The sequence below is a fragment of the Scatophagus argus genome, chromosome 3 (assembly GCF_020382885.2).
Source record: "Scatophagus argus isolate fScaArg1 chromosome 3, fScaArg1.pri, whole genome shotgun sequence".
Classification (NCBI taxonomy): Eukaryota; Metazoa; Chordata; class Actinopteri; family Scatophagidae; genus Scatophagus; species Scatophagus argus.
Window position 1 is genome coordinate 20883556 of NC_058495.1, and position 10083 is coordinate 20893638.

The 10083-nt window shown below is 39.9% G+C and overlaps 1 long non-coding RNA gene across 1 annotated transcript; it reads right to left on the reverse strand.

The window, feature by feature from the left end:
- Positions 1–1303: 1303 nt before the first annotated feature.
- On the reverse strand, positions 1304–6450 carry LOC124057192. Its single transcript, XR_006843071.1, has 3 exons — positions 6374–6450; positions 3933–4112; positions 1304–1980 (listed from the first exon to the last, which is right to left on the reverse strand). It is a non-coding gene; the product is annotated as an uncharacterized LOC124057192 (long non-coding RNA).
- Between the last annotated feature and the right edge of the window lie 3633 nt (positions 6451–10083).

Sequence of the window (10083 nt, forward strand, 5' to 3'; positions counted from 1 at the left end):
CTGTGTTTAGTGTTGATTAACAACTGTTAGCATGCTAACATAACTAAGATTCAGGCCTAAATATTAGCGTGTTAGTATTGTCATTTTAGAGGGCATTGAGTTCATCGTACTGCTGTTTCTAATTACCGCCAGTGCTTTCACTCTCACAGTTTACATGAATATACAATTTTCATGTGAATCGTGTGACCTTGTTACCATCTAATACTGATCCCATATGAAGCAGCACACACTGGCCACAACTGCTGTGCCTTGTTCTGTGCTTGGCTGTTCAAACAGTTTACAGATTGGACCTCAAGTCTAATAAACTTACAGGGAAAGCTGTGAAAAAAAAAACACAGATAAATAATCTGCCTTGTCTAAATAAGATTAGTACACAGTGAATTAAAATGCAACTTTAATAACACAGCTTTAGCATTTTTGACCATAACGGATTTGTGTCTCAATGACACACGAAGATCTGCATAAATTCAATCAGGAAGACCATCTTTACGCCTCATTTATTCATAAATCTTTCTCTCTCTCTCTCTCTCTCTCTCTCTCTCTCTCTCTCTCCCTCCTTCTCTCTCCCTCTCTTTCCGCTTCTTCTTAATCAGCTCACTATGGGCATTTACCACGATCTCAATCAGCCCATCATGTTGCTGTAAAACTTTAAAGCTGCACTCCTTCTCTGCTACTGTCAGCTGTCTTTTCGTCATGAAATCGTTGTGACCTTGCTCTTTTGTGTCCACCTCCAGTTCATCACATCCAGCGCCAGGGTTGAGCTCATCAGGGTCCACTCCTCAACACATCTAGATATTCAGCCATTCATCACTACCATCATTGTCTAGATGCCATCCAGGATATCTATAGCTACTACTCACAGCTTCAGCAACCCGTAAGGTGACATCTAATCACTGAAAATGCTCACATTTTTCACCTTTGTTGTGCACTAAGAATTTCCAGACTAAAAAACAGATGACAGGCTGTCGATGTGCTGACAACTTTTCTCAGAACAACAACTTTTCAATTACTGCTGAAAATGACTAGAGTACTGTTCAGTTAGCCATGGCTGATGAGGAAAAATTACCCCTGATCTTTAATACAAACTTAAAACAAACAATTAAACTATAAATCATTTTTATCTGTAAATGAATTTAAAGAAACAAACAAAACAAATTGGAAACATATGGCCCTGTAAACATTAAGTGAGTTTGAGTGGTAGATCTATGAGTCAAGTTAAGTCATTTTATTTATATATCATAAATAACAAATTTGCCTCCAGAGGCTACAATCTGGGCAGCATACGACGCACTCCGTCCCTAAACCATGGATTAAGAAAAATCTACCCCTAAAATTAGTTTGAATCCTAATCAGATTCATACTTCACAGTTTTGGACGGTTATCACAGCAATAAATATTTTGAATGATTCTGAAGATAACCAGCACTGAAAAGATCATGTTTTAGAGGGAGCTTGTCTATGTCTATCTGTCCAACATTAAGAAGCGCAGCCACAGGAAAGGCAAATAACCTATGTGAGAAATGTGAAGTTTAAATAGAAACGTTTGCATTTACAAACTGCAAGTGCTTCAGGCTGCTCTGGCAAACCCAAGACACAAGGGTTGATCCAGGTAGCTTAGAGGGATTCACTCTCTTATCTCTGCTCAAAGAGAAATGGTACACGATGGGCGTTGGCTTTTTCAGTTGTTTTTGGGAAAATTCATGCAGTCATTCACAAGTATCTAACATGATTTCAATTTGTCATGTATGTTATTAAAAGCATGATGTACAGAAGAAAAAGATGAAAATTTAAAATGTTCTGTGAGACAGCAGATTTTGAATTTGCATATGGTTACAACTCTATCATGTTCCTTGGCTTCTTCAAACGCCACAAACTCAAAACCACATCTGAGCCAGCATGGTCCCCTCCTCTTCCTCCCAGAAACTGGTCCAAAGGGAACTCGCTCAGGGTGCTGTAGTGGAGAGCCTCTTGGGAACCAACGCTGGGAGGTTTGACATGAAACGTAAGCAGATTGCAGGAGGTTGCAGCATGAAAGGAAGAGTTCAAGACAGTTCAGACCCACTTTAACATCCACAATAAACTTCTACTACTGCGCTGCGCACTGGGACAGCCAGTGTGGACGAGCTGTTCTGTAAGCCACAATGAGGCTGCCAAAATGTATCATATATCCGCTTATTTTCTGTGTCTGGAGACAGTCAAGAAGTCAAGCTGCAGTCAAGAATGACACCTTCACTGTGTCACTTCTGAGGATGGTGCTTCACCATCTTTAATGGCCTCATGGCAGTGGTTCATATCAAATCTAACACATACAACCAGATGAGTATTCACGGATTCCACCTTGTATTCAGCCATCTTTCAAGTGACGTGAAATCAAATCCCGCAAATCTCCTCAGTGTGTTGCGTTTATTCAGTAATCTTTGCCTTTTCCTGTTACCAGGCATTTCTTACATACTAGTACTAGTATGTAAGATGAATGCAGCAGAAAAGGAAATGCACAAATTTTGTATTTCAAAATAAAATAACCGCTGTCATAATTAATATTCTGATGCAGTGCTAAAATTAAAATAATTACTTGATTCTATGTGACTTTATTTTGAATTTAGATGTGTTTAGCCAATTTCTTAATTAAGTACAATTTTAGTCATTCATTCATTCATTTATTTATTTATTTATTTATTTTGGGCAACACTGCTTTGTAATCCTTTGAAAGACAGCGGCAAATTACATCTTCCTGCAACAAGGGGTGTAAAATCAGGCTTTGATGCCTGATTTTAAACTGCATCCTGGTTATTTACTATTAAGTGGATGTATTTGTAGCACTACCATTTAGAATGGCAGAGGGTGGGCGGATGTATTAACTATTTATCCCTTATTTTGAGCTATCTTTTTCAACTTTTGGATATCTAGACAATCAAAAGCAATCAACAAATCGAGACCAATGCCTAAGCTGCGCAACAGTGTCTTAGCAATACTGAAGGCTTTTCTCCTTTCAAGGCTCAGCATTCATACCTGGTTCAGCTGACCTGCAGAACTGCCAGTACGACTTCTGCTCTGTGGTCACCATGAGCTGTGCACCACTTTACCCTTCCCTCACTAATGCCCTGTCCTGATGGTGACTGATGGTTGCTTGATCTGTTTTTCCTTTCCCCAGCTAAGACCACTCTGTCTGTGTGTTGCATCCATATTCTATAAGTGTAACTCTAAGTACTCTCTAAATTACCATTAGTGAAAGGCTTGTTAGTTTGTTAGTCTTTTGTGTAGCTTGGTGAACTAATTCATTTTGTCTAGTTGCAGGGATGTGTAGTCTACACTTCCTGCTTATGGTCACAAATTGATGTGAACTCATACGTTGATGTGAACAGGTCAAGTTATTCTCACAGCTTCTCTTTGGTCAAGAACATTTCAGTGAAAGGTAACTATAAAGGTTCTGTCCATTATCTATACCACTTATCTGTCAGTGTCACGGGGGAGCTGGAGCCTATCCCAGCTGACTACGGGCGAGAGGCGGGGTTCACCCCGGACTGGTCGCCAGTCAATCGCAGAGCTGACACACAAAGACAGACAACCACACACTCTCACCAGCCAGTTAACCTAATGTGCATGTTTTTGGTATTGTGGGAGGAAGCCGGAGTACCCGGAGAAAACCCACGCAGGCACAGAGAGAACATGCAAACTCCACATAGAAGGGCCCAGACCGGGATTCGAACCTGGAACCCTCTTGCTATGAGGCGACAGTGCTAACCACTGCACCCCCGTGCCGCCCCGTTCTGTCCATTATGAAAAACAATAATCTAGCTTTTCAAGGCATCTCGACAAGCAGTATGCATGAAACTACACCAACCAGCTGCAACATTAAAACCACCTGCTTGATATTAATAGCTCTAACCAGTCAGGGGAAGGGACAGAGGATCTGTGGGTGTATTTTGTGTTCACCAGCATCTCAGTGTTGGATCCTTTGGGTCCTGTGCACTGAGGGTGGGGCCTCCTGGTGGGCCTCCAGGCGGCCACCAGCGTTGGACACTGCAGAGACACTACATAAAGGTCCACTTTTGTGTCTTGCACGTGTTCATCCGTTCTTTTATCCAATAGTATTTGGATTATCACAGTGCATGTCTAAAGAAGTAAGAAAACAGATTTGCACAAGTCTGTACACATACAGTATATTTGCTGCTGTGTGTCTCCCTTTGGAATACCGTCTGTACGCAGAACCACAGGCCCTCGGAGAGTTCAACTGCTTTCAATTCCTACAAAGCCTCCAGACAGGCTTTTGCTTTCCATTTTCTGTCTGTTCTCCCCAGTGCTCTCAGTTGCCCCGTCTTTCTGTGTGAGTAAATGAATTCCCCCCTGATGGTAGGGGATGTGATGTGAGAGCAGCGATCGGGGCACTTTAATCTCAGAGATCCATCCTGGAGGTTTGTGCCCCGCCTCGTCACTCTCTGTTCAAACACTGAACTTCCTTACCGAGACGACAAGGATTACAGCACAGCCATTCGCTCTCTCTCGTCTCACTCCATCTCCCACCCTTTAATGCTCTTGCTCTTTCTATCTCTCTCCATCTACCCCACATCACTCCAATTTAAGAAAAAAAATACAGATTGTATTTTTCACAACTCTATGTGAATGTCTGCATCTCACACAAAGGCCAGCAATACAACAGATCCTCACACAGAAATGCCTCTTTCCTGATCTGATGATGAGCCATGCTGCTCACACACACACACACACATACTCATCACATGCAATCATGGTGTGCATATTTCGCCGGGTTTGTAAAACAATACAAACAAATGGAGATCTGATTATTAGTACGGCGGACAAAACGCTGTTTTGATGTCGTTTTGAAAAATGAAATCAGTGAGAACCATGACAAATGAGGTAACAGGAGTGCAGCACTCAAATAAAACCTCATGAGCTGTGAAATTATGTTTTCAGACAAGTGCACCATCTAAATGAAACAGATAGAGAAAACTGTTTATGAATAAGATGCTACAGTTCAAGTGAGGCTCCTGTGTGAATTTGCGTGTCTGTGCATCGGTGTGTTGAACTTAAGTTACGAATTTGAATATTCGCGGATGATGATGATGACATGTACCCTGAGATAAACAGATGAAAATTAAAACTGTGAAACCATGTATTAACATCACATAAGCAAACATTATAATGTCTCGTGTTTGGTTTTTCAATATTATAGCATTACATGTAGACTTTTTCACATTTTAGACTATGAGAAAGTATTTAAATATTTTGGTCTTATGATAAAAATCCTGACAGGATTTGGAAGATTTTCAAAACATCAGTCAGGGAAGAATATAACAAAAACATAAATAACATTGAATAAAAGCTGTTACAGACTGTACAGCATAGGGTGACCTCACTACAACAGCAGCACCTGATTAATGTGCAGATGAAATTAACAGCTGAAGTTATTATATTTTTTGCTTTGTGGGAGGTATGTTATTAACTCAGAGCTCATCAATGTACTGGATGTGTATTGCAGGCCTACTGTGAGATGATGCCTGGTGCTTTCCAATTATTTAATTGTTTTTCTTTTTTTTTTACATTGGTTTTATTTTTACCGCACAATGTATTTACATAGTCCCAAAATTTATAGACAATTAGATAAATCAGCCATTATGAAACCATGTGAGCAACATCCCAGAACCTTTCAGAGGGAGCAAGAACAGCGTTAATTAAGATACACTTAATTATGTCGGGCATAGCCTCACTTTAACTGCTGCTATGAGTAATGCCGACAGATAACGAATAAACCCCTCAAAGCACTTCCCGCTCTCTGAACGCTTGTTATCAGGAAATGAGGCCCACATCTGTGTGGAGCAACCTGTTGACATGGTCTTGTTACAGTGGGAAATGGAGTCATTTGCTTTCACCCTGTATGTGCTATTAGAGGGTGAAGCCTGTATGAAATCAGACTGTGTGAAACAGAAGAACTGGCAGGAGTCAGACCTCCCAGGCCCAGAGTCTAACTGCACCAAGCAAACTTATGTCCTTATTAAACAGAATTAAGTTAACTTTGAACTTTCTGAGACACTAACAATCATTTTTATAAATTTACAAGTTTTAGTCCCCGCCTTCATGTGTGATGTGGTTCACATACTAAACAGGTAAGTTAGCTTATACTTTCAACACGCTGACAGTTTAACTTGCAAATTGTAATTCCATCATATGTAGTCCAGTCCAATTCATTTCATGGATTTCATGGTTGGTGAAGTTATGAGATGAAATTTAGGTCATGTTTGCCAGAGATTGATTGAAATATTGAGACTGATTTTTCCCTGGCAGTGGATGTGGTCACACAGCATTTATGTTACCTGAAAAGACTAAATTAGTTACAATAGGAGTTAAAATGTACTTACTACCCGGAAGTGTTGGGGTTTGAGTCTGCCTTTACATTTGCTGATGTCTTCCTCGTCCTCTTCCTCTGTGTTTTCAGCTCCTTTCTTCTTGTGCGTGTGTGTGTGGGTGGGTGTGTGAATGTGCACACCTGCTGTCCATTACCCCCACTCAGCTCCACCAGGGATTTCCTGTATTTAAGCACCGGTTCATTCATCCAGACTCCACCAGATCGTTTCAGTCTACATTGTGGTTCGCTACTCTGCCTCAGTCTGCCTCGCCCAGCTCTGCCTCCTGCCCCACCTCTGAACACCACCACCACCACCCAGTTTTTACTCCACCATGAATCAAAATTCTCTGTTTAAGCAGTTAAATCGGTTAAGATTTTTCCCGTTTGGACCTCCAGTATAATCACACTTTTTGCTAAAATGAATTCCTTTGTTTGAACTCTCTGAATATTAAGAGCACCTGCTGTTTTCTTTAGAATATGCTTTTTTGTGAATAAATTCTGGTTTAAACTCTTTATATCAGTGGATTGTTTTTGAGTCCTTTTTGATTTAAACCAAAAAGCACAAAAAGCCTCTGTGTGCAGAGGAATCTGAGTAAAAGTTACTTTAACCATAACCATATTAATATGAATGGATCCCACAAACTGATTCCTCTACAGTTCAGTGATGCTCTTGAACATTCAAACTTACATAACGTCTACATGATTCTACTACAACAGTGTGATTATGCCGCAACAGCATAAATATTGATTACACTGTAATTCTTCCTTTTTCAAAAGTCGCTGAGTGGACCACTTCAAAAAGTCTGCCTAAGTAGAAGTAATTACTGATTTATTGATTACTTTATTGTTGTGCACCCTTACACAACATGACAAGAACCGGATGACAAAATAACACGTTTGCACATTTAACAACATAATAGCACAGAAGATGGCACACATGGGCCGACACACTCATGGGACTGTTCATAGCTTATTCAGTAGAGATATGTTTGGAATGACAAATGAGGACTGAGTGCTGTTTTCCCATGGTTTGTTTTTTCACTAATGCACACAAAGAAAAAAAAATTCAAGTAAAAGGCACGCTGAACAATGGAGACTAATTTCCTCGGAGAGCTGTAGGCATGAGAGTCATGTGATGCATAGCAGTGTTGTGAAGGCCAGACAATGGCGTGATATCAGTTACACCAGTGTTTTTCTTTCATTTCTTTTTTCAAGGATACCAATACAAAAAGAGTGCGAGACCTGCCAACAAAAATTGGAGTGGCAGCAAACAAACTTGTTAGCAATGCATTGCTAAGCAGCCGAACAAAAGAGGCAAAGAAAAAACCAACAAGGAATGGAAGGATGCTCAAACTGGATCAACAAAATGTATAATTCAGTTAATTCAGTGGTATGTTTTTATGTTTTTGTTCTTTCCCCCTGATACATATACACTGATACCTTATTATTCAGAATTTTTGCATGCCCTGTCATTGTTGGGTTATTCCCAGCTTCAGGCAGTTATCTGGAAATGTAAATGTAAACAGGAAAGCTCTGTTTTCCATATTAATGATTAAGAACAAACTGGTAACACAGTTTGATTTGTGCTGGAGAAACACACAGAGAAGGCTATTTTTAGTTGAGACGGAGACCAGCTCATTAGGTTTGCTTAACTTGTGCATTGTGAACAAAAGGTGCTCCAGGTTCACTTTCCACTGTGTTTTAGCCCCTGTAGAAAGACATAACATTATGACAATACAAAATAGGAACATTATAATGAAAAGATGGCAAGTGGAGGACAAGGGCGAAGTCCTGTGTGAACGGAGGAGGAAACAACAGCTCTTTTACAAACATGGAACGAGGAATATATCAAGCGGCAGCTACTAAAGTAAATGTTATGTATTTTACCTTTAAAAAGTCCTCGGATAAAAGTTGTGATGTGTTCATTCGGCAGGCTGTGGAAAATGAAGAATGCATTTTCATGAGAGGCTCATAACTGATGTGAGACATAGACATGGTGCAGAATCAGACTGGAGGACAGACAGGGACTGTTCAGAGGTCCGACTGAGTTTCTCCATCTCATTATCAGAGTAGCAGTAGAGAGGATATCCCCTAGTTGTCCATCACATCATGATTACTGAAGAAAAGTGAATGAGAAATAGAGAGAAAGTGGTCCCGGATATAGAGAGAAATGGGCTCAGCCTGATTAAACTGAGCATATAGATGCAAATTTTCAGTGGATAAGGAGATAAGTGAAGCCTAAAGAGCCCCATTAGAGGGGGATCTCAGTGTGAAATAGAACGGTAAAGTGTCTTATTATCCCAATACGTATGAAGTATTGAACAGCTTTATCATTTACACATTAATTCCAAGCTAAATCCCACTCTGCACGTAACATCGGCTGAGTTACATTATTGTTGTGATGATATTTCTCTGCAGTGATCACTATACTCCCAATGTACTTAAAATCCATAAAATCTAAAATCCATAACTCCATAACTCAGTAAAACACATACATATATAATGCAGTGTCATATGCTTGGTTGGCTATTGTTAGATGCTGGAGGTTGAATGTTGAATAGTTCAATAAACACTTACTTACTTTCTGGAGAGAGTTAGATGAGAAGATTGATCACTCTTATGTCTGTACAGTAAATCTAAGTCTGCAGCCTCTGTTTCCTCTCTTTGTGCTAAGCTAAACTTACTACCTTCTGGCTGTAGCTTCACATTTCCCACACAGTTCAGCCAGTGGTGTCAGTCCTTACACCTAACTCTTGGCAAGAAAGTGAGTGAACATATTTCCAAAATGTAGCACCAACTGTGGCTGAATTTCCTGTCAGTGCACGGCTATTGAGTGTCAGTGTGGACTGTGCCATTAAATCACAGCCATTACACGATATGCACTGTCTACATTTTTGTGATGCAAACTGCAGCTAGTGGTTAAACATTTCAGGTTTTGCACTGATACATGGCAGGTTGCTGCCACCTCACCTGCAATATACATTTAAAAAGAAGCTCTGAAGCAGCATAAAAGACAAAGATGAGATGCTCAAAAGGTGAATATTTGTTCAGAAGCCCTTCCACTGACAAAACAACCAGTAACAGCTGAACAACTGTCTTCCCTCCCACTACAGATCTAGCAATCAATACAAAGGTTTTTTTTTTAATCTGTTCTTTCAATTTTATGGAATATTAAATGATTTCTTTATTTTTTCAATAAAGTGTGTTTTTTTTTTACCTGAAATTACTGCTGATCATTTGTTACATGACTGGGTGGGCTGCTTTGTTCTTTGTCATGCAGTTACTTCAATTACTGGATTTATTTTATGGTTTTGTAATTTTATTTACATTTTATAATTACTTTCATGAAGCTCAGAGCTCTGTCCGGCCATAATATTGCGGTGACAACTTTCATCCAAATTCCAAGGCTAAGAAGAAGAAGAATTATTCTTCACAAGGCTCAAAACAATATGAAGCAAATGGGAAAAAAGGATTTTTTCTGTTTTTACACAACATCTCCCCACCCAAACTCAATTCTTCCCAATGATGACCAAGTTCATATTATCATGACAGCAGTACCATATTCATCAAATGAGCATCACTCAGCCAGTTCATTGTCGCACTGAGTCAAACAGAGGAGGGGGAGAAAAACAATAATGTTCCTGAGCTGTAAATTGTGTTTGCTGATAGCGCTACTGCTTGGCTGGCTGTTGATGGATATTACTTTCCACGCTGTTCCCCAGG